The sequence below is a fragment of the Clupea harengus genome, chromosome 19, assembly GCF_900700415.2.
Source record: "Clupea harengus chromosome 19, Ch_v2.0.2, whole genome shotgun sequence".
In the NCBI taxonomy this organism is placed as follows: domain Eukaryota; kingdom Metazoa; phylum Chordata; class Actinopteri; order Clupeiformes; family Clupeidae; genus Clupea; species Clupea harengus.
The window spans coordinates 11,283,022-11,308,897 of NC_045170.1; the positions used below are offsets into that span (position 1 = coordinate 11,283,022).

Here is a 25,876-nt window from a genome sequence, read left to right on the forward strand (position 1 = left end):
GGAGGAAGCTGTCTGAAAGCTGCCCAACTCACTGCAAAATTAAATGCGTACCTCGACTGTTTGTCGGGAGCTCCACAGGTTCAATATTCATGGTCAGGCTGCTTTACCAAGCCTTCGGTCACTCGTGCCAATGGAAAACATTGGTTTCAATGGTGCCAGTGGGGCAAAAGAGAAATGAATGAAGTCCCAATGTTACCTAACTTAGCTAAGTTGGCTAGTTCTCTCAGTTTCAATGGATTTCGTGGAAATCTACTCGCGGAAGTTGACTGAGCAAATCTATATATAAATATAGAAATCTATATATAAATCTATAGAAACCAAGTGTAGTGAGGGCAGTAGAGGGGAAGATGGTTATACCCCAAATTAGTCCGACTACGCCACCCCAGGGAAAACTTACACCAGTAAGCCCCAGGGAATACTTCAAAGTAATTGTCAGTATGCTGTTTATTATACTAGTAATTTCAGTTTATACACCAAGGCAAAAACAGGTTCGAAATACACGAAGCGACAGACGGGATTCCAGTTCAAGAATGTTTATTAATAACTGAGGGAAGGGAGAGTGGGAGTGAAGAGGTGGATCATGAAATAACCTGCAACGAGACTGACAAGTTAGCAAGATACAAAAATATATTTATTGAATATCATTTATGTCAGTAAGGCTAAAACAGGGAAACTAGTAGACTAGAGTCTAGGCAGTGCTAAGTAGGACTTACCTGAGGGAGGCAGACTAGCAGACGGCGTGCTCTTGGATCCACACCGCTCACACGTGCACACACACTCAAAGAAGTGGTTATAAGGTGAACTATGACACGGCAAGCAACCCACAGCGCACTGCACACACAGCACAATCACGGCACACCCACAGCACACTAACCAGCTTGATACACCCGCATGCAGTGACAGGGGCCCACCACCAGGTGCCTAGCCTCCCTCTGGAAGCACCTAGCAACTGCTTAACAAACAAAATGAAAACAATTATTGCACCAGGGGATATCAACAGTCCATCCTAAGCATGAAACACTCAGACAGTAATAGCAATCATGTATCGAGGCTAACTACAGACCAGAACAAACAACAAGCATGCACCAGGACAGCTACAGCGCCACCAGCCTTATGCCCAGTCACATGCAGACAGAAAACACACTAGACAGAAGCATTACTCCATTGGAGTGGACAAGATGGTGCAATGCTCAGACAAAAAGAACATAACAAAGAAAACGAAAACCCAGCTCAGATATATGTCAGACCAGCATGCACAACAACAGTTTGGCAGAGTCACGAGCATGCTGAATCACACACGCATTGTCAGGCTTAAACAAAACAGCAGCACCTTTGTGATCAGGCAGTTATCAGACGGTTATCACAGGAACGACGAGGTCAGCGGCGAAGTACGGTTCCTCACTAATAAACAGATGCGCTAATTAGAGCCAGTGTGAAAAGAGGCTACTCCTCCAGCGTTAATGAAAATAGGAAAGGCATACCTGAACATGCAGGGACAAGGACATACCGAAGGCGAGCGTCAGAGGGAAGGCTAGGAATACAGGGCTACAAAACAAACATGAAAAGGTAAGCCCAAAAGTAATGGGTAAAAGTTGTACCACTCGCCTGCAAACAAACACCTACCCGGCAAATCAGGAAAGCACCTCAACAGGAGAAGGGGTGTGGTTACAGACACCGTAATGCACGCACACAACGTCTGGTCCTTTTATCTCCATCTAAGTGGAGGTTATCAGTGACTAGGCTGACGATAGTTGGGCTGATTGAATGTGAATGTAAAAGCAGGGAGTGTAGGTGTAACAACACCACCCTACCACAATCTACCTAGGGGTCTTGCATCGTCGTCCCGACGATGGGCTAACTAAAGGGTGCGGGGATCTTTAACACAGGACTTATGGCACAGACGTGGGAGAGTCGACAGCCCCTAATGCAACCCCCAGTGCAGGTCTTGGGAGGTGATGCAAGTTGGAATGCTGACCCGCTGTGGTCCGGGCAGTCCTTCGCACTTCTGTTGCATTGCTGTCTGGTGGGCTGATGGGTACATCTTCAACAGGTGTCAATTCCTGTCCCTCTTCAGGTTGGGGTTGTGAACCGGAAGGGCCAGATAGCAGGGATGGGCACGGAAGACGAGCAGCCACTGGTAATGGCATTGCAGCCGGGGCAACTGAAACTGTAGGTTCGGGCTGTGGAGGGGGGTCAGGTATATGGAGCATCAGGATACCTGGATCGTCATCGGGTCCCTCTTCTGATGGGGCCACAATTGGTAGGACGGTAGCTGGCTGGCAGGGAGGCTTGGCACCTACATGTGGCTTCAACATCGTGCGATGGACATGCTTCACCTTTTCCATGTCGTCCACTGGCGCAATTGTGTACACCACCCCTCCCAGCTTAGGGACCTTCACCACTTGGTGGAGCTGTGATTTCCACAGATCTTGAATCTTGTGTCGGCCCCGGACTCCATGATTGCGGACGTACACCAACTGCCCCTCATGCAAGGACACATCCTTCACCCGATGGGCATGGTATTTTTCCCGCTGTTCCGCAGCAGTGGCCAGCCGTTCTCTGGCCCCCTCCCGGGCAAGGTGAAGTCTGGTCTGGTGTTCCACCACCCAATCGCTCACGGTGCCTGCCATTGGCTCCGCTACCCCTCCTAACAAAAAGTCCACTGGCAGCTTTGGATCTTGGCCAAACAGAAGAAAATAGGGCGACTCACCCGTGGACTGGTGCGGTGTGGAGTTGTAGCAGAACACTACCTGGGGGAGGCAAGAGATCCAATCCCTCTTCCTTGAGGTGGGGAGCACACGCAGGAGATTGTGCAGTGTCCGATTAAAGCGCTCGCATTGGCCATTTCCAGCCGGGTGATAGGGGGTAGTCCGGGACTTGGCCACGTCATATAGGACGCAGAGTTGGTGTATGAGGGCACTTTCAAAACTGCGGCCCTGGTCTGAATGGACACGACTGGGAACCCCAAACTTGTAGAACCATTCCATAACCAGCACTTGGGCCACGGTCTGGGCACGCTGGTCTCTGGTAGGGATGGCAAGGGAGTATTTGCTAAACACATCGGTCATTACCAAGACATTTTCGACCCCGTTATGGGTAGGCTCCAGTACTGTAAAGTCTATGGCCAGAATCTCATTGGGACGGGACGCTAGGAGGTGTCCCATAAAGCTGTGCGCTACTGGCTGGGTGTCTTTACTGACCTGGCAACGTTCGCACTCTTGGCACCAGCGCTTTACCTCTGCAAACATTCCAGGCCAGTAACACCTCTGCTGCACTAATCGACTGGTCCGCTCGATGCCCTGATGACCATGGCTCTGATGGAGCTGAGCCAATACCATTGGCTTCAATGGGGACGGCATGACTAGCTGGAGGATTTCCTCGCCACCGTCTGGGCGGAGAATCCGACGGTACAGGACTCCATCCCTATCCACCAGCCGATCCCATTGCCTCAACAGCACTAAGGCATTAGGAGACAATTTGTGTCGCTCTGTGGCAGTCGGGCGTTCCTTCCTCTCCCAACACACCAACAAGTCCTGAATGTCTGGATCTGCTTTCTGCATAGCCTGCAACTCAGAGGGTGAATGATGAGGGAATACAGAAATAGATGATTGAGTCACCTGAGCGGAGCTCTGATCAACCACAGCCTGCTGCAGGGATGTGGGAAATGCGCTCCCAGGGGCCTCAGATGATGAAGGGCCTGGGTCCAGATACTGCCGTGACAAGGAATCAGCATTGCGGTTACTCTTGCCAGACCTGTACTTCAGGTCGTAGTTGAACACGGCAAGCTGAGCCGCCCATCGCTGTTCCGTGGCACCTAACTTGGCTGTACGCAAATGACTAAGTGGGTTGTTGTCCGTGAAGACAACACACTTCTGGCCAAGTAGGTACTCGCGAAACTTTTCAGTCATGGCCCACTTGAGCGCAAGGAACTCTAGCTTCATGGAGCTATAGTTAGACATATTGCGTTCAGTGGGCCTCAGACCACGGCTGGCATATGCAATGGGACGAACTCGACCACCTTCTTCCTGAGAAAGAACTGCTCCCAGGCCGCTATGGCTTGCGTCGACCTCTAGGATGAATGGGAGGGAGAAGTTGGCGTAGGCCAGCACAGGTGCCTCCACAAACTTGCGCTTCAGGCCTTCAAAGCTCTCCTCACATTCTTCGGTCCACGCTGCCGTTAAACTCTTGCCAGATGCCCTCCGGGACTTGGTTCCTACCAGCTCTGCCACCAACTTGTGCAGTGGAGCCGCCAACTTAGCGAACCCCTCCACAAAGCGGCGATAGTAGCTGGCGAAACCCAGGAAGGAACGAAGCTCTGAAGCATGGGCTGGCCGCCGCCAGTTTGCCACTACATCCACCTTCTTTGGATCTGTAGAGACACCCTGGCTGGAGATCACATGACCCAAATAGCTGACTTCTGTCTGAAAGAAAGCACACTTCTCCAGTTTAGCTTTTAAGCCCTCCTGTTGCAGGCGGCCAAGTACCACCTCTAACCGCTGCAAATGCTGTGAGACTGAAGTGGAAAAGACAACCACATCATCCAGATAAAGCAATAATGACTGACACTGCTGGTCTCCGAAAATTCGCTGCATAAGCCTTTGAAACGTGCTAGGGGCGTTACAAAGTCCAAAGGGCATTCTGTTCCACTCGAAAAGTCCGAATGGAGTACAGAAAGCCGTCTTAGCCTTATCAGACTCAGCAACGGGCACTTGATGGTACCCACTAGCAAGATCGAGCGTAGAAAACCAGCAGGCCCCAGAAAGAGAGTCCAAGGTCTCCTCGATGCGGGGCAGTGGGAACGCATCCTTACGGGTTTTGCTGTTCAACTGGCGGTAGTCTACGCACAAGCGGGGGCTCCCATCTTTTTTCTTAACCAGGACGATAGGGGACGCATAAGGGCTGCAACTCTCCCGTATTATCTGCGTCTCAAGTAGCTGTTGGATGTGCGACTTGACTACCTCATACTCAGAAGGTGGGAGCCGGCGATAACGCTGCCGGACAAGGGTATTGTCAACTAGGGGAATCTCGTGAGCTATAAGGCGAGTACAACCCAGATCCCCATCATGCGCGGCAAAAACTGAGCTGTACTGCAGCAGCACTGACTGACCTGTTCCTGATCTTGATCTGATAGGCGGATAAGTCAAGGGCTTCTATCTTGGCTTGAACAGAGTCAGGGGCTATCGGCTCGGACACAGATGCATATGCTGCCCTTACTTCAGCTACTCCTGGAGGCAAGCTAGTGATGTAGACTTCTGCCAAGCTACCAAGAATGCAGTGGGGATACAGTAAAACATCGTTCGTACCCACGTTAACCACAGGGATATAAGCTGTACCCCTAGTTACCTGGACTATTGCTGGAGATGCCAGAAGACCACCTGGCAACCCAGAGGATGGAGGCTCAAACAGGGCAGATGCCCCTAACATTGTGCTGGAACAAGTGGTGGCTATGAACTTAAGTGCTCCCCCAGGGACACGGTGAGCCCTCCCCCCACGTACTCGGACAATTCTATCCGGGACCTCAGACGTTAAATTGGCATGGTGGCATTGCTGCAAGGCTTCAAGTACTGGGCCAGGGGCCTGCCCTACAGTAGGGGATTTAAACAAGGAGGGGCCGTGTTGGCAGAACAACTCGTTGTAACATTTACTGATAATGTTCATCCCTAAGATACCAGGAACATGAGATGGAGAACCCCCTGTGGGGTCTTTGACTACTAACACCCCGCACCCTGGTATGTCCTTGTCACAGAGCTTCACATCTAGCTCCAAGTAGCCGAGATATGGAATGGCCAGGCCATTTGCTGCACGAAGCTGCAGCCAATGACACAGCCTGAGACGGTCCTGACCCCATGGCTCAAAATTACTTTTGAAGAAAGTCTCTGTGATGGTAGATACCATGGATCCGGTGTCTAACAGACAAGGCACCTCCACACCCCCCATGCTAACACTCACATGGGGACATGATGACATCAGCTGAGGCACAGCCCCTACATCCCCCCTCTTAACTCCAGAACCACTAAAAACCCCACCCGATCTGCGGCTCAACAGGTCGGTGGGCGCTAGTTTTCCTGCACCTGACTGGACTGGACGGCCCGTTGGAAAGACTGGGATGGATTAGAAAAGGTAGCCGCCCTAGGACGTGGCGGGACCCTTTGGCTTTCACAATCTCGGGCAAAGTGACCTGGCTCCTGACACCTCCTGCAAATGACTGGACCAGGAAAGACTCTGTTCTGGGGCCTAGAGGCCTGGAGGAGGCCGACATTACGAGTGAGCAGGTCAAGTTGTGCCTGCTGGCGTTTCAAAATCTCTTTTAATTCTACCAATTCAGGGTTGGGGACCGGGCTACTTGGTGCTGGGGAGGTGTTACCTCGCACCCCATACTGTATACCGTAGACAGAAGGGACAGACTGACTCCTGTTCCTCATAACTATTGGCATCCCCTCCCGTTCCCATCTCATAGCCTCCCCCCGAACATCAAGTAAAGTGGCTGTGGGCTGGCGACGGACAAACTGTTTCAAGTCTCTACGGAGCCCCCCATCAATCACATACTCAATGAACTGGTCACGTAGCATTACCTCGGCATTTGGGATAGCCTGGGATGACGCCTGCTTTATCTTCCCCATCAAACTCATCAAAGCAAGCGAGAATTCGAGTAAGCTCTCTCCATCCTGTTGCTTCCTTGAATAGAAGGCCTCCTGTAAGGACACATGTGACTGAGTGCAACCATACAACTCACGCAAGATCGTACGAATTTTCATTGGATCGGTCCTCTCAGCAGCAGGCCGATATTTGATCTCCTCCCTTGCTTCTCCTTCTAGATGGTCATAAAGAAAGAACGCTTGGTCAGCTAAGGAGAGGTGCCGAGCCCGCATGCAAGCTTGCACCTCCTCCTCCCATTCGTCAAAACCTATACCAGCCCTACCACTAAAGATTGGGCATTTCCGATCCCTAGGAATGAAAACAAATCTGTCAGTTGGCACATTACCCGGAGGACCTGCAGGGGGGGGGTCTGCTTGGCGTGCTGGCCGTTCTTGCCGCAAACGGTCATTGTCTGCGTTAAGCTGCGCGACCATATCCCTAAGCTGCTGCATTTCTTCATTAGCCATGGTTACTGTATCCCACTACCACAGATAAATAAGGAGAAGCGCTCAACTATAAAAAGAGAGGGGATCAACTATACCTGCTATCTGCTCCACGAAGGCTGCTGCTGTTTTGTTTTTCACACACTCAACCACACAATTAGTAGGCCTACAACAGGAGTAATAGACAAAAAATGATAAACAGTTTCACAACACTGGATCAACTGGTGCAATATACAGAAACAAAATAAGAATCCACGTCTTGCCTGTACAGTGCAGTCCTGCCGACTACGCCAGATTGTAGTGAGGGCAGTAGAGGGGAAGATGGTTATACCCCAAATTAGTCCGACTACGCCACCCCAGGGAAAACTTACACCAGTAAGCCCCAGGGAATACTTCAAAGTAATTGTCAGTATGCTGTTTATTATACTAGTAATTTCAGTTTATACACCAAGGCAAAAACAGGTTCGAAATACACGAAGCGACAGACGGGATTCCAGTTCAAGAATGTTTATTAATAACTGAGGGAAGGGAGAGTGGGAGTGAAGAGGTGGATCATGAAATAACCTGCAACGAGACTGACAAGTTAGCAAGATACAAAAATATATTTATTGAATATCATTTATGTCAGTAAGGCTAAAACAGGGAAACTAGTAGACTAGAGTCTAGGCAGTGCTAAGTAGGACTTACCTGAGGGAGGCAGACTAGCAGACGGCGTGCTCTTGGATCCACACCGCTCACACGTGCACACACACTCAAAGAAGTGGTTATAAGGTGAACTATGACACGGCAAGCAACCCACAGCGCACTGCACACACAGCACAATCACGGCACACCCACAGCACACTAACCAGCTTGATACACCCGCATGCAGTGACAGGGGCCCACCACCAGGTGCCTAGCCTCCCTCTGGAAGCACCTAGCAACTGCTTAACAAACAAAATGAAAACAATTATTGCAACCAGGGGATATCAACAGTCCATCCTAAGCATGAAACACTCAGACAGTAATAGCAATCATGTATCGAGGCTAACTACAGACCAGAACAAACAACAAGCATGCACCAGGACAGCTACAGCGCCACCAGCCTTATGCCCAGTCACATGCAGACAGAAAACACACTAGACAGAAGCATTACTCCATTGGAGTGGACAAGATGGTGCAATGCTCAGACAAAAAGAACATAACAAAGAAAACGAAAACCCAGCTCAGATATATGTCAGACCAGCATGCACAACAACAGTTTGGCAGAGTCACGAGCATGCTGAATCACACACGCATTGTCAGGCTTAAACAAAACAGCAGCACCTTTGTGATCAGGCAGTTATCAGACGGTTATCACAGGAACGACGAGGTCAGCGGCGAAGTACGGTTCCTCACTAATAAACAGATGCGCTAATTAGAGCCAGTGTGAAAAGAGGCTACTCCTCCAGCGTTAATGAAAATAGGAAAGGCATACCTGAACATGCAGGGACAAGGACATACCGAAGGCGAGCGTCAGAGGGAAGGCTAGGAATACAGGGCTACAAAACAAACATGAAAAGGTAAGCCCAAAAGTAATGGGTAAAAGTTGTACCACTCGCCTGCAAACAAACACCTACCCGGCAAATCAGGAAAGCACCTCAACAGGAGAAGGGGTGTGGTTACAGACACCGTAATGCACGCACACAACGTCTGGTCCTTTTATCTCCATCTAAGTGGAGGTTATCAGTGACTAGGCTGACGATAGTTGGGCTGATTGAATGTGAATGTAAAAGCAGGGAGTGTAGGTGTAACAACACCACCCTACCACACAAGTTAACTGAGCAAATCCAAGGAAAAATCTATAGCTGCTGTGTTGCAATCACCAACGAGTCAAATGATGATTATGTGGCCTATTACCACGTAAACAATAATGTCATAAGAGACATCTACACATTTGTATTAGCCGCACATTTCTAGCTATTTCTAATTAGGTTAATTACAGTGCCCTCCACAATTATTGGCACCCCTAGTGAATATGAGCAAAACAGGCTATAAAAAGTCTTTGCTGTCTATCTTCTTGGTCTTTCACTCAAAATATTCACAAAAATCTTACCTTTTCATTGAAGTAAAACTATTGAAAGAAAAAAAAACTGTTGACATTAAATAAATATTTTTCTTCAAAACATGTGTGCCACAATTATTGGCACCCCTAGAAAAATCTTATAATTAAAATCTAACTGAAGTATATTTCCAGTCATGTTTTACATTATTAAGTTTACCTGTTTGATAAGGAACTTTTAAGAGGTCAACCATGACTTCCTGTTCCACTGGCGAACAAATATGAGGTGACACAGGCCAAATTCCATTAGTCATTCATCACTGAGGGAAAGACCCAAGAACACAGTGACAATGTGCGACGGCATATGGCTATGCATGTTCAGTGTCAATGTGGTAAGAGGCATATGAAATATCTCAGACAAACATGCAGTTTCTTAAAAGGAAACAAATCTATTTCGTACAGTCAGTATAGGAAATATTGTGTAAAATGGAGAGCGCACACAATAACAGGTAATACATTATTCTTTGTTTGAGCTATCTTTAAATGTTAACTATGGAGGGGTTATTTGGGTATGTCTGAAATGGCTCGATCCTGCCCAGCCCACAACTGTCTGCAGTGAGAGATGGAGAGCCTCGACATGGAGGCTCTGAGTGGCTCTTGTTGAACAAGCATGACGTTACTCTGGTAACCGATGGCCAAATAGAGCGGGAGGAGACATCACACCCTTTAAAAATCACTCGACAGACTGAAGTGGCATCGACTTCAATCAGAGCCCCCAATCTTTGCTTTGGATTTAATCTCGCTCCCCACTTCTCAAACTGAGATGAAAGGTCTGAGTGGCATGGATTAATCAAGAAGTGTTTGCCGTGCCAAACGTGTCCTTATTCCTGGCCTTTGAAGGCAGCAGAGTGCACACTTCTAGGACATAAATGTTTTTTCAACACTGTCCAAAACGATCAGAGTGCAGTGTTATAACATGTCAATGTAATGGTGCATGTCAGTGGGCTCTATATAAATGACAGACATCTGGTTTCCTTAAAAAAGAAACTAATGTATTCTCATAACAGAAATGTAAGAACTCCATGTTAAGGAAAACGTTTAAGATATGTTTTATTTTTGAATGTTCCTTTTGAGTTTCCAAAAACAGATTCCGTGAAGACATATTGGCCGCTCTAGTGATGTATGCAGCATAGTCTAGTCTAATCCATTTCAGCTGTTATTTCAGGAAACATGTCCTATTTTGGATTGATTTGGTTTGAGTTCTGCAGTCATTTTTGTCATCACAGACCCATTGCTTGTTTTTTTCTGAAAGCTATTAACTTCAAGCACTGCACTCAACACAAACCATATCAGAGGACAAGAATGGGCCACAAATCACCTCCACAATTGTGGAGTGGTGCACTTGGGGAGGTTGAGTTTGCCCACCCTTGTCACCTCCATTCAAAACAGGAAGTATGTTGCTGTGCTACACTTCCTGAATGAGGCTCTTCCTGTGTCAAGCCACCCGTCTGGAAAAATAGCACGAGACGGGAAGAAAAACTATGAGCGCTCTCGGAACGCCCTTTCCCTGAGGTCACACTCTCAAGGCGCCTGGGGTGGACAGTTTCCCCTGAGTCAGCACTGAAAATTAAGGAAATTACCTCAACGGGCTACCGTCGGACACCTGTCATAACACTATTTGTACAAGCGTTTGCCATGGCAATACACCTGCACGCTTTGTGCTTGCTTCGCAGAGGACATGTTTGATGGAGGGTTTTGCACACATAGCAGTCTCCTCCCTATATATATATTTCCCTTGGACTTTCTACCATCCCACCTTTGAGTTCTCTGAACAATCGAAGATTGTGCTGGAGTTTTTACAGTCAAAGCATTACAGTTAGTCACCTTCACACTTGATGATCTACACCCCAACGAGTGCTTTAACTCAGTGGCTTGGGCCTCTTTGTACTAACCACAGTCATATGATCCCCTGTCTCCCTCCCATACCCTCTGTTATGGATACCAAGGCTCTGGGCACCATGGACCAAACCCACTCTGACAAAGAACACTAACTTCTTGTCAGCAACACTTGCAAATAAGGCTAAGCAGTACCAAAAGAGGCCACCTTATGATGGACCTGGGTGTGGTTGCTTAACTGCAACTCGATCGCCGCAGATTTTTGGTCTTAACTCCTTAAATAGGCTCAGCAGCTTTGAGTGATGAGAATTCCATGCTGAGGCAAGAAAGCAGAGTTTTTTTTTTCCAAATCCAATCCGAAACAGACGCATTTTGAATTCTTTCAAATCCTCCTCCAGCCTTGCCCCCCATAAGCAGTACATCCAGCCACTCATGACTGACTGTTAATAATATGGATCTGACATGACGGATGGAGTCCTACCCCCTCGGCTTGGCTCGAGAAAGCGATGTGTCACTGCAAATGAGCGCTGTGTTCTCTCCGAAGCAGACGCGCAGTGATGCTCCGATCCTTAACTGGGACGAGAGGCGAGGGGGTCGCTGTTACCCACGCCCACACAAGGACCCCGAGACCGCTCCGATAAGATGACTTTTCAGATACGTCAGCGCCAGACAGAGGCCTGACTCTGATTCCGTCTATGAGACCATATCTGGAGCAATGTGGTGTATGTGTCTATTTGTATGTATGACTGTTTGCCAGGAAAATTCAGGTGGGTGTGAGAGTGTGTGCATGTGCCAAGAATTTGTAGACTGACGACAATGATCAGCCCAAACTCCATTTCAGTTCTCTTGTAAGAAAAGTTTTTTTTTTTGCTGTGGTCCAGCAAACAATGGACTGATACTCCCGCAAATGAGAAACACAAGCTAGCAGATAAAAGGAATTCTCTGACTTGGCGACATCCATTTAAAATATTTGTCCAAAATAACACTATTTCCAAGTAACCCTAAGTAATTTAACTCTCTCTCCCGCTCTGTCTCGCTCTCCATCTCAGCCCAGGACTAAATGGGAGTCATTGGATGAATGGGGTGTAATTGCACATCTGGTAGCATTTAGGGCTGCACACTTGGCACTTAGTAGGTTCCTACAACAGAGCAGAAGAGAAGGGCTCAGCCCTTTCTCTCTCACACACACACACACACCATCTTTATATGCCTCTCTCTGCCTTCTGTCTCCCACACATCTTTGAGTTGAACACAAAAGCTCCCTTTCGGCTCTTGGGGAAGTCTGACCTATGCACTCTGTGGGTGGGGATGGGGAGTGAGAACAGGGGGGTCTGTACTTGGCGTTCTTTTCATTCTCCCCCCCCTCATTCCACTTGCATTTCCTGGGATGCTGGGAACGTGACTATGAGTGTGCTAAGGGATGTGAGAAGTGAGTGATATGAGAAGAAGAGGAGAGAGGGAGGATGAGTGTGTGATCGCAACAGGAGGAGGAAGACAATATGACTCACAGACCCAAAAAAAGAGGAGAGAGAGAGTGAGTGAAAGAGTGAGGGTTGAGAAGTCTCTCGTGACTAATGATGCAGACTCGCGAGGCACCGTGGCCCGCTGTCGGACAGGGCAAATGAGCGAGAGAGACGGAGAGAGCAGACGGTGGAAAATGCGTCGGCAGAGAAGCGGACATGGAGAAAAGATGTTTGAACAGCTGGCTTTGCGGCTTCGGCCGCTCCGCTGACGTCCTGGCTTGCCCTCTTCCCGTTGCTGCCATTTGTAACACCTTTCGCATTCTTCTCTTTCTCTCAGGCTCCTCTGACGTCGAAACCTTTCCATTTTCCGTTCGGTCGTTCTTCATTTTCGAGATCACAAGGAGCCTCTCAGCTGGAAACTAACCTCCTTGTTAAGGTCTCTAGGGAAGGTTCACACAGTACTCCTTAAATCAGCTGTGACTGCACACCCTCCCTCTAGTCAGCAACCAAGCTGGTGGTCTGTCTCCCATCTCAAAGGGAGGCAACAGTCAGCCAAGAGGTGGTCAAATGCTGCCAAGAACTCCGAATGGCCGAAGTCTTGGACTCCTCCAGCACTCCTCTGCGGGCACTGCCAACTTGGCATCACCCTGAGCGTCCAGAAATACACCGCCACCCGTCAACAGAGAAGAACAAGGCTCCTACCCATCTGATGGTTCTCTAACACAGACATGTTATGATCCTCACCACACACACACACACACACACACACAAACACACAGAAAGTGACTCATTTCAAATCACAGCCTGTCTCAGAAGTGGAAAGGCAGACTATCGGGTCGATCTCTTCCAAAACCAGACAGCCAGAGGGATAAACACCATGAGGTCATAATTGAACAGAATTATGGGAATAAATTCATCTTTCTGTGTCACAGAAGTAGTAATTGTAACCCCAAATAGCAATTAATGACGTTTTAAGATACTGTAAACATCAAACAGGCCATTTTTGCACCCAATTACTATGTTGCGGTCTCTGTTCTCAAGGGCCTCTATGATTCACTGAGTTCAGGATGGAGGATTGAGGAGAGAAAGCTGAGGAACCAAGACCACATAATGAAGAGCTGTGTGCATCAGCAGAACAAGCATGGTAATAGTCTTCCCATTCCCGGATCAATCTCTACTTGCAATTCTTAAGTCATTCATACTTTGGTCATGCCAATCTTTATTCACCCACTTCCTCGTTGTGTTGATGGATGTCTTTTTTCACTTAAATGTGGAGAGTGAGAAAACCTTGGTGAGCTTTTTGCAGGAAATGGTGCCAGGCTGTATGTCAGTCAATCCTTCAACCAGTCAGGTTTTGTAATGCAGCCAGTCAGGCAAGCTGTCAGTCTGTCAGTAAAACTCATTATCGCCCCTTCTAATGGCAGCATCCAGGAAAGTGCTTCTGTGTGAACTGGCTCTTCACTCGGGGGAGATGGTACTGGGGAGTTCCAGGGACCGCCACAGACTCAGGCTTCTGCCGGGAAGGCGAAAGCCACAGTGTGAATTCCTCTAACGCCAGATCACCGTGTTCCTCAGAGGCCGGTTCACCCTGTGCTTTAGTCTGTACAGAGAGCAAAGAAAAACACTTTAGCGTGTGCCAAGCACTGCCTTGCTCTCTCTCTCTCCCTCCCTCCAATCCTGTTCTCAGGTTGGTGTGTGCTTAGCGTAGGAGGCCTAACATCTCAACACAATGCTTTTCCAGGCAACCTCACACCATTCCTCAGATGTTTGTTTCCACACGTATCACATGCCTCTCGCTGTAAAAACAACCAGGGACAATTCCGGAGGAGCTTTTCCAAAACCTCTGATGAGTGTGATTGATACGGTACAGAGAACCTTGTGGTGCCTATGGCATATGATTGTGATTGCTGTGCACAACCGCAATAAAACCCACTCATCTGACATTAATTATTGGGGGGAAAGAGTTTAAAACAACAACCCATCATGCAAGACCCATTCATGAGGAGGCTGTATGTTGCTGACATGGTTTTCTGCAAAGAATGGTCTACAGCTGCTTTAATCATTGTCCAGATATGGGGTTGTTTATACACATTGCCATGTAGCTCCAAATCAGTTATGATTGTGCGCCTGATTATGTTTTTTCTTCTCCTACATCTGATATACAATTTTGAGGAAGTCATGATTTTTTCCATTGTGGCTTGCCATCAGACCACCTCAAAGCATCCTGCTTCTGCTGCTGCATCTGGCATCAATGCTCCAATGATCTTTCTGTCCCCACACTGGAAAGAGATAGAGTGCCATGGTATCACACACATGCACCTACAAAGGCACATATACCATCTCTCCAAGTGTGGGGTCATCTAAATGCAGAGTAAACGTAGGAAATGTAGGAGCTTCTCAAAGCTCACAATGACTATTTTTTCAAATTTGGTCACATATCTGGACCCTCATGAATTTTTACTTCAGTTTGACTCGGTCAATGTTAAGAACAATCATAATGAAATGAATGAGAATATTCCAGTTCTACGTAGGTGTTGACATTAGAGCGCGGTTGTCCCCTTTGTTTTTCCTGAGGAAAAAAATCCACTACTTTGGGGTTCTTACCCTCTAACAGGAAGACCTGTTTAACATCTCTATCGGGTCGAGGATTTAAGCAAGAGGGATTATTCCATTCTATTAACAAACTCGTTAACCTGTATGGCTTAAATGTGGAATTATTAAGGGTGTCTGATGTTTGTTTTCCAGGGTTTTGAATTCAGCCACAGAGACTGAACTGGACTCAATGAATACCAATGACAGAAACTGACGACATACCAAACCGAGCCATTGCCTGTAAACACTGCAGACTACAAAGGGAGGCTTGAGAGGGAGAGAAAAAAACTTGTGAAAAAGCAAAGCACAAACACAATAACCACAAAGGCTTGGGATTCGTGTTTAAACACAAAAGTCATCCAACATTCAGCGCTAGTTTTCTTCTCATCTCCCACTGTTGACATGCTCTAAAATTTAAAATGCCTTTCATCAACCCCCCGGATTGATCTCACCACTAAGCTCCGATGGACATCGTCATTTCATTAATTTGCGTTTGGCCTTGTTTCCCTGATTCAATGGCATAAAATCCACACAAGTCAATGTGGAGTGACAGACGTGTATTTTCACGTTTATTCCTGTTTATCACACCTCCCCTGTCCACCATCTCTCCTCTTCAGGATAACACCCAACCGGTGGCTCTTCCACCATATTATCCAATGTGTGTGTGTGTGTGGGGGGGGGATTGTCAGTATTGGTGATGTGTAGGTGTGAGTGAAAGGGGGGCACTATGAAACACTTTCCCAGTGACGTCAGAAACCAAAACATTCTTGCAGTGCATGGAAAAGCTCTCTGGGTTTTCCTCTTCCTCTCCCAGTCCCTGCCAGTGGAAGAGGCCGCGAAGACGAAGAGGAGCTCTGGCTGTGATGACTCCCCGCGGTGCTGACGGATCTCGTGACTGCTGGCGTTGGAGCGCGGTTTCTGAGATTTACCGTCTGCTCCTTTGAGCAATGGAGGCCAGACGCCTCTGCTTCTCGAGAGCAGTGCCTATCGAGAGATTAATAACAGCCATATTTATGATCCCAGTGAGACCCTGCTGTGCATAGGAGGGGCGCTGGGCCAAAAGCACGTCTGGAAGTCGAGAGACGGAGGACTGTTAGCCGGATTCATGACAGGCCAAAAGGATGTGTGCGTGTTAGAGTATGAGTGTGAGGAAGTGTGTATATGTAAGAGAGCAGGAGGCAGATTGAGAGTGGGGAAGACAAAGGAAATAGGAGGGTGAAGAGAGAGTGAAGGGTGAAAAGAGAGGAGTCAACGTAGAGTCACAATATTAGAGGGAAATAAGGAGGGCACTTAGAGAGTGCAGACATCAAGGTCAAATGCCCTATCTCACAGTGTTAACGAAAGAGGAAAATAATTAGAGGATCCACCCTGCGATATGGATCCACTCCAGAAGGTCATGGGTTCTTCCTCGGCTCATGCTATAGCCCCAAGTTTCATGAAAATGACAAACAGACTAACAAACAAACCGCACAGAATCATAACCTCCTTTTTGGAGATCATAATAAATGTGTGCAAATGCCGGGACGCTTTAATCAGCCGTGCTGCTCTTGCTGCATTCTAGGCCATCTCCCTCTCCACTTCAGCGCTGGCCTGTGGAACGTGCCTAATGCTTCTTTGGATCGGCGCCGCAGTCATTTCATGGGGCCTGGAGGCGTAACGGCTACATCACCCGCTCCTCGTCCCTTAATGACCCCAATCGAAATGGTGCCCTCACCTCTCATGATGGCAATTCAGTCCAACCCTGAAGAAACTACCCCTTGGCCATGATTTCCCCTTAACGTTCTTTTAATCCAAAGCGAGATTAGCCAAATGTGCCCCTAATTACGCGTGTGCCTCCGCAAAGGTAGTCCTCGCCACCACCACTGCTAGGAGCTGACTCCTGGCATCCATAAGATGCAGTAATGGCTCTATCGCCAAATGACAGTGATTATCTCGACTTGGGTCAGGTCGTTGGACCGCAGCGGTGTAATTAGAGCCTTAGCTGTACACCCCCCTCCTAATTTTTTTCTTCAGTTTTTTTTTTAGACCGAAAAACCAGCACTCAGACTGTGCCTAGCCAAAGCAAACAGCCCATATCTAATTTAAAGGCAATGTGAGTTGCTAATATTAGCCTCTATTGCAATGTCATGGAGAAGGGCCTTGTTTGTTACAAGGACGTTAAAGGGATGGAGGGAGTCTTCGAGGGATGTGGTACGCAGGATGGGAGGGTTAAGTCTAGAGGGTGGGAAAGTGTGCGTGGGGTGTTATTCCAGAGGAGAGTTTAGATTTGGAGTGTCCCTGTTTTTTTTTTTTTTTCAGATACGAGCTGGGGTTAGCTCTGGAGCCTGTTCCTCTTCCAAGAACAAACCGAGGGGGAAACCATAATGACAAACACTGGGAAGGTGAGGGGATGATGGGAGTATAAGAAGCTCGGCACTCTGGCTACACACCCCAAACAGCAAATATTCAAAGACTATTACCATAATTTAAAGCTAGCAAACGGTACAGCACACCACACCCACCCCCGCATCCGCTCTGAGCTGAAACTAAGGCTACATTCACACAGCAAGCCTTGGTGCTCAATTTGGTTTTTCTTTTGCTCAGATACATTTTTTTTTCCTCAGATCAATTTTTTTTGCTCTGCAGTTTACCTTCTTTTTTTTAAACTGTTGCCACTAACCCACATGACCCGCATGCACAAAAGAACAATAACAAAGATGTCACACTCTGTCGTACGGAAGTAAATATGGAGGCCACTAAAGTCAGTGTGTACGGTTTCATTTATAAGCAAATGTTACTTCTGATGTTGTGTCAGAGGTCTGTGTCGACTACCTCTATCGCAGCTGTCTTCCATGTTTGTATTCACAGAGTGACTCTCGCCAGTGCATACTTATAACAAATGTTGATGTAGAGTGAAGTTAAAAATCGCATGAATTCTGATATGACTGTTCAAACTTAAGTCACATTGCAAAAAGTCAGACCTGTATCTGATTTAGGACCACATATGGAAGTGGCCCAAATCAGAAATGAAAAGATTGGAATCCATGTGATCTGAGCTGTTCACACTGTTATGGGAATAAAAACAGATCTGAGTCATATAGATCTGAGTCATTTATGAGCCACTTTGGGAATATAACCACAATGAAAATTGTTTGTAGTTTTGTTTCATTTTATTTTGTCTGTGCTGATCCATGCTATGTCTGTATGCCATCAAATATGTATCTTCTTTAAAGACAAACGAGAGGATTGAGTTATCCCACTTTGAAGTGCATGTTTGTGGACTGCGAGATGAGAAGGAAAAATCACCACATACAGTGCTTGGGGACGACTGACTCTTAGCTGTAAGCGCTGTTTAGACGCAAACAGTTTCCGACATAAAAGCCCAAAATGCTCCACAAAAAAGCAATCCCCACGCTGTAACTCTGCCACGCTAACTGACACCCCGCAGAAAGGGACCTTAAAATAGACGGCTCAGCGCAGTTCCCTTGCTTTTTTGACACGTTCACAGTGGGGGAAAAAAGAGAGATCTAATAACTCCAACAAAGGGCTTTTCTGATGCCTAAAAACAGCATGAGCGTTTCATCTAGGAAGGAACATGGGATCTTGTGTGTGTGTGTGTGTGTGTGTGTGTGAGACAAAGAGAGTGAAGGAAAGAGGGATATATATAGAGAGGAAGATCAAGAGAGAGAGAAAGAAAGACTACTGGGTTGCTGTTATGGAGGAAAAAGAGAAGGCTGTTCCATTGACACCAAACATCATATAATGAGTTGTGTCAACATTGTTGGGAAAACAACATCTGGGTTGGTACAATATTACTTGATAGTTACAGAGCTATGCAAGTGTTGTGAACAGTACTGGACAGACATTGGTGATTCATTAGTGCCTCTTTGCTCTGTGTTGAAATCTATTAAATGTGAACGAGCTCGTACCATATGCAGTCTCACTCACTCCTAGAAAATATAGCTTTGGTATGTCCAGAAAAAAAATAAAAACTTCTTCCAGGACGACTGCCCGGTTTTGCAACATTATTTTCTTTTACTTCCTACAGATATTGCCGTAAGACATTGGACTATTCCTTGAAGTTCCCACAAGGCAGGGGGTTGTCCAAGCTTTTGTCTCGGTCTCATGCTTGGCGCACCACAAAACTCATTTCCCCACAGATGTGGAAAATGTGAAGCTTTGTTCCATATATTGAGGGACACTTTTGGGTTGGAATCCTCATAATGATCCTTCCATGTATGGTCCATTAAGGACCCCCCTTCTGAATGATGTGTCTGCTTATGCAGTTCCCCAAGCCTCCAGCAGAGGCCAACATGGCCAAATAGCATTCAAGACCTTTAAAACTATTTTAGGCCATTGACTTTTGAACCAAGAGCTTGGGCTCATGTTTTCGGTGAAACCTACATACTCCGAGACACAAGCCAAATGTTTCAAAGTGTGTTGCCGTGGGAACAAAATTATTGAGTGGCACCACCACCCACAAAAGTTGGTATGAAATAAAAATGCATGAGGGGGGACTTCCAGCCTATAAAATGCCAGACCTAAAATTTGCCTTGTATGAAGGTTCTTCCATTCCTGGTTGGGTTATCAAGCCCGCTAACTGAATTTATTCTCAAAATGAAGATATTAGGCTTCTAGATCTTTGATAAGCCTGCAGTGGTGGAGAATGGATAATACCGGTCACGTATTCTCTACTCTGAAAGAGAAAATCTGAACCCTTCCAAATTTCAGTAGAGCTATCAAAGTCTTAGAAATAAGCCATTCAGCTTAGCTCATTAAACCCAAAAACTTCCAGGTGGCTTCAGAACTCGGTGACTTGGATTTGCAGGGCACCATGATGTGTGTTTGTGTGTGTGTATGTGTGTGTGTGTGTGTGTGTGTGACACCCCAGTGTGAGACTAGGATGTAAATGCAGACACTGCATTGCATAGCTCTGCATCCCAGCTGGGTAGGAGACAGATGACATCAGCGAGAGTGGAGTCGACACCCGGCAACAACCCCCTGAACAAGACTAATGTCCCGGATAAGAAACCAGGTGTTGGGGGGGAAACGGTATCGCCAAATGTAATGGATCAGAGAATGTGACAAACAAATCAATTTTCTCAGTCGTGTTTTTATTATTTATTTAATCTCTTTTCTTTATGTGTTAGAGACAGCTCAAGGCATTCACATGAGTCATTGCTTTCTCTCGATTTCTATCTCTTTCAAGAAGTCGGCTGGAAAATATTCCGACTGTTTGTCTTTGAAAATGATCCATCACCCGAGAGCAGCTTTATTCCTGTTTAATTTTTTCAAGCTAGAGATACAGGTGCAAATAAATCTCGCTGCAACCTGCTCTTTCAGTGGAACCAAGCAGGCATTAACGATTGCAGGACGGAGGGAGGAGGGGTGGGGGGGTGCTCAAAAAGCAGCCAGCCTTTATGGATAAACTCAAACGTGATTGTTTACCGAAGCTGAAGAGAAGTGCATTGATCTAATCCTGCCCGCCGAATGAGATGAACAGCATTCAAAGCCTCAGCTCCAAGCACGCAATCCCAAACCTATTTTTTTCCCTTCCTCGAGTGAGATGAATTACTGATGCACAGAGAACAAAGGCACTTTTTCTTTTTTTGCTTGTCTCAGTACCTTTATCTGTGCTCTACATTTGAAGAGGGTATCAATGCATTCGATAAGCCACAATAGGGGTAGGTTAGGCTTGGAGCATGGCTATAGATTGGATTACTACTTCGAAGTGTTAACGCCATACATTAACATAACAGTTTCAAGGTGACTCAAAGTCTACTGCAGGAGGTAAATGCTGGCTTCTCCCCAAGGTCATCAGGACTGTTGATGGGTTGCCATGGACCAATCATAATAATTCCATAAAATGGAGCCTATAGGGCCAGTGTATTTATATTATATATAAGTATGTATATATAATATAAATACATGGGCCCTATAGGCTAATATATATATTAAGGCTCCTTATTGCAGGAGCTATACATTTGACCTTCTCGTATAGATTGAGTAGGGATGTGTGTTTCCATTGCTGCCCCACTTCTGGAATTGGCTCCCGCAGGCAAGGCTCGTGCCTCCCCTCCATTGATCAATGGTATTTACTGTTGCCCTGCTGGTGACAAGTTCTGTTGAGGCACAGCCACACAGCCAGCCTCCTTAAGAGTCGAATACGACATTTCACACTCAAGACTTTGTGCAAAATTTTGTGCAAAATTTTGTGCATTGTGTCTTGCTTTTGTGTTTCACAGACCAGAACATAAGCATCGGTACTAGCTGGGAGAAAACCTAATTCCACAAGTCACACTGGCAGCAAATCTGGTCATGTGCAGTCAGCAGGATTCAACAGCTTGATCAGAGGATCTGAGCATTACAAAGGCATGAGGGGGGAAACATAATGAACAACAAGGCATACATGCAACAGTCTCCACATAGTCTCTCTGAGCTACAAAAAAAAAATGACCCGCAGAGTGATTTTCACATGACTTCAATTGGAGCTCATATGAGCAAAAGGAAACCGTTGATTAAGGATATTGCTTCAGAATGACTCCAATTAGCCAACGGAATGTGTGCAGGGAGCACACGCATTGATGACGGCACACAACAGCAACAGGCCAACTGGGCTGACCTTGAGAGGTGCAGTCCCTCGTTTGAATCAGGGGGTCAGAGTTTGCAGGGTTAGCATCAGGTTGGGCTATTTCTGGTTAACCACTGGAAGCCATTTTGAGGCTAAAAGACAGTGCTTCCACAGTCTACAACTGAAAAGTGTGCATTCTTTCTGTCACAAATGTTAGATGTTTTTTTCATACAAGTTCATGAAATTAAAACAAACACTTTAGTCTTTGCCAGTCTCTGCTACTGATATGACAGCTCATGCACTAGTTCAGTGTTGGACATTAACCCCCTGAAGAGAACGTGTTGACAACATGTTTCTCTTCCTTCAGGATAGTGATAAAGGAGACTGGCTGCTGAGACTTGTGTCAAGGCTAATACCTTTTGGCCCATACTAACATATTAGCCTTATTTATGCTATATAAGAAACAATAAAAAAACATCATTAAATGGTGTCATGTTGTGTAATGTAGGCTTATATTATTGACGTATGACCATGTTTATGACTGCGAATAAAGGAATACATTTTAGCATATCTCTCTGTGGAAGTTAAACATCCTAAATTACCACCTATTGAAATTATTGTTGTGTTCTGTACAATTAATGTCTTGATTTTTAATTGTGGGGCAATTTAGTTTTTTCTAATTACTGCATGTGTAAGGCCTATGCAACAACCCATGCTTCTTGTGGGCTATAAATAGAAGTCGTAGCACTTCAGCAGTTCTCTGTGAGATTGTGTTTGTGGAGTAGAAATTCCGTCCTCTAACAGCTCTCATGTCATCGTGACCCACAGTTTATTGCAATAACGGCAATCCACCTGCAATTAACTGTGTTTCTATGGGTAAGTTGTTTTCTTTCAGTTGGCTTGATTTTAATAGCTGGCCATGAGAAAGATAAACTTAACCTTACACACTGGGCATACAAAACGTCATATATTTAATTACTAGTTATATATTATTACATACTATTATACTTTAATTAATAGTTTTGTCCTGTAAAATGTTACCCTACCAGCAAACCACGGATATAAACAGCTTCAAGCCAATGAAGCACATTCCTGGACGGCTTCGTGACCTTCATTGTGGGCAGTTTTCAAGCCGGAAACATTCATCATTCTGCATAGACCACTACTCTCTAGTACCTGGTGTCATCTGTGATGTGGTGCCTTATTGGCTTTTCGTGTAAATGGTGCTGAGGGTGAGTACCATAGACAGTAAAAAGAGGTGAGCACCCATGGGACGACATTTTTAACGATGTCGGCAGTCAGTTTCATACTCCCTGGGCTGAAGTAGCAAGCATTGCATCGTCCATTGAAATGAATGGAAGTGGTACTTCCTCACTCTCTCCAGCTCCATATAATACCACCATGATTTGAAAGGCTAATTTTGGAAACTGTGATTACAAAAAAAAAGAAGCTCAGGCCTTCTGAAATTTGGGCTAATTTGTTTTAATCTGACACGGAGAAGACACTACAGAACTAATGTCTCATTAAAATGCCATGTTGGTCATTTTGCAGAGAGTAGTGAATGCATGCTTCTATTCAGCATCACTTATACAGAGCCCCTTACCTTCTGGTGTGTACGAATATGGAGGGTATTAAACAGTTTTATTATGCTCTCACCAGGGATGGAAAGAAATAGACTGCCAGCAGAGAGAGAGAGCCTAAATAAACCCCAGACCAGGCATGCACAGACATTTTTCACCTCATATCTCCTTGTTTTCTCTGTACCCTTATTTTTGCTAGGATGAGCAAAATAAAGGAGCCCTTCAATAGCGGCGCTTGGAAAAAGCCATTCCTTCCGATGCAGGTGCCGTGAATACAAAATGGCTCTACCCCGGTACGTTTCATTTATGAGGTGACATTAACAAAAGCTGCCGGTGCCAACCCCATTCTCAACCCCTGCTGGGATGGCAGTTATTAAAGGTATTCATTTTTTTGATTGAGGTTTCATAATAAAAAGCCCATTACAAAGGCATGGCAGCGCTGTTAATTAATCAGTGTGACTACCCTGCTCGTCGGCAGTGGGGATGTTGGATTATGAAAATGCTGGTGAGGACAGACATGAATCACTTTGCTATCAAAGGAGGAGAAACATAAACCTCCTCTTGATGACACTGGTGAGAGGGAGCCACAGGAGCTGGTACTGAAGAATGCCCCCCACACACACATACACACACACACACACACACACACACACACACACACACTGCACCACGACCCACGTGAAACATCACATGGAGAGAAGAGAGAAGCAGGCTGCTTGTTAATGAATGTCTCAATGTCAAAATGTCATCTATGTGTGTGATCGGATAACGAGTTCCACAGTGATATCAGCGTCTGTCTCCGGCTGGAGGCACAGGTGTGTGTGTGTGTGCGTTTGTGTGTGTGCACATGTGTGTGTGTGTGTGTGTGTGTGTGTGTGTGAATGCATGAGTAAGTGGGCATACACACACATGACAGAGAGGGACATCTGTGTGGAACATTGTCTTCATTTCAGCTCACACGCGTCAATGGATTTCTAATAACCAGCCTTTTTCATCTCAGTTCTAGCAGCAGCACATAAATGCCTCCGCTGTTTTCAAACCATATGAGCAAGATGGAGAGATAAAGAGAGAGAGGGAGAGGGAGAGAGAGAGAGAGAGAAAATACAAGTGGGGAGGCATTGTGGGGTTGTGGAAACTTGCAGAGTTGGTTCAAATCCTGCATTCACAGCAAAAAAAAGTGAGTATGATGTAACAGCAGACGAAACAGCAGGACCCAGCATGGAGCACTTGAAGAGATGGAATAAAATGTAATGGGCGCAGATGATGGGACGTTTCTGCTGTAATCCCACACAGGAAAACACCAGGTAGCCTCGGCGGTGCGCCTGTAAGCTGATTAGCATGGAAAAGCATTTGATTCACAGCAGCAAATTACTCACATCATACACATGCACATAGACACACATGGACACACACACACGGACACACACACACACACACACACACACACACACACACACACACACACACACACACACACACACACACACACACACACACACACACACACACACACACATACACACACACACATCGACCACAAATACTGCAACTATATTCAGGAACCAAGTTGCAAGTCCATATAGAAATGATACACACATGGCTACAACATTGACTCAAACTCACACATCATCTCCTTTGTACGTCACTTTGGATAAAAGCGTCTGCTAAATGACTAAATGTACATTGACATATAAAAATTACATTTACACACATGCCTGAATGTTTTGCTTTAGAACCCAAATGCAAATACACAGGCTCACATGCGCCTACAAACATATGCACATATACATGAATACACATACAGGAATTTGCACACAAAAAACTGTCAGATGAACAATTACTACCACTCTCTCTCACACACACACACAGTGGCCAATCGCATATCCTTTTCTAATGCATTTCTGAACATTCCTGGAAAGAAGCAGCTCCAAAATGTTTCCAGATGCAGAATGTCGGGCCTAATCTGGGCTCATAGATCTGTGTGTGTGTGTGTGTGTGTGTGTGTGTGTGTGTGTGTGTGTGTGTGTGTGTGTGCGCGCACATGCCTGTGTGTGAGTATGGACTGCGTAGTTTAAATAGACTACACAGAGAGGGACTCCATCGTGTTCTCTAAACAATCCAGAATCCACTACTAGGATACAAGTTTGCCATCCATAACCCTGAGGGGATCTGACAATTGTGTTAGAAGAACCCTGAAAAGTTCTTTTCATAGTCCTTCTTCAGAAAAGTTTTATCATTGTTGTCGTTGAACACCTTTTAAAAGTGTTGCCATTTAACACCTCTTACTTTGGAGGTTAGCTTTATGGATGTTGAGGAATTGGTAGATCTAAAGTTTTCACAGGGTCGATGAAGAACCCTTCTCCTCCCTAATAGAGCAGAACTGGTTGCTAAGTTCCAGAGACTGTGCCCTTCTCTCCCAGAGAGACGTCTGGGCTATGGTCTGTTTACTGTGCTGTTTCTCCCCCCTTACACAATCACCAGCCAACAGCCAACCTCTGCCTGAATGCTCCAATATGTGCCCATCCACAAAGAACAGTCACGTGTGTGTGTGTGTGCGTTTGTGTGTGTGTGTGTGTGTGCGTTGCTTGCATAAGCACATATATGCACATATATGACTAGACAGATGCAAGCAGACATACGCATACCATGCATAAACATCTAGACATATACACAGTGATATTATAAAGTCAGTAGTC

At 46.1% G+C, this 25,876-nt stretch overlaps 2 long non-coding RNA genes across 2 annotated transcripts; both read right to left on the minus strand.

The window, feature by feature from the left end:
• Positions 1-516: 516 nt before the first annotated feature.
• Positions 517-1,809, minus strand: LOC116224990. Its single transcript, XR_004165850.2, has 3 exons — positions 1,624-1,809; positions 1,482-1,545; positions 517-1,401 (listed from the first exon to the last, which is right to left on the minus strand). It is a non-coding gene; the product is annotated as an uncharacterized LOC116224990 (long non-coding RNA).
• Positions 1,810-8,042: 6,233 nt separating this feature from the next.
• Positions 8,043-8,862, minus strand: LOC116224978. The gene is made up of 3 exons (XR_004165837.1): positions 8,678-8,862; positions 8,536-8,599; positions 8,043-8,455 (listed from the first exon to the last, which is right to left on the minus strand). It is a non-coding gene; the product is annotated as an uncharacterized LOC116224978 (long non-coding RNA).
• Positions 8,863-25,876: the final 17,014 nt, after the last annotated feature.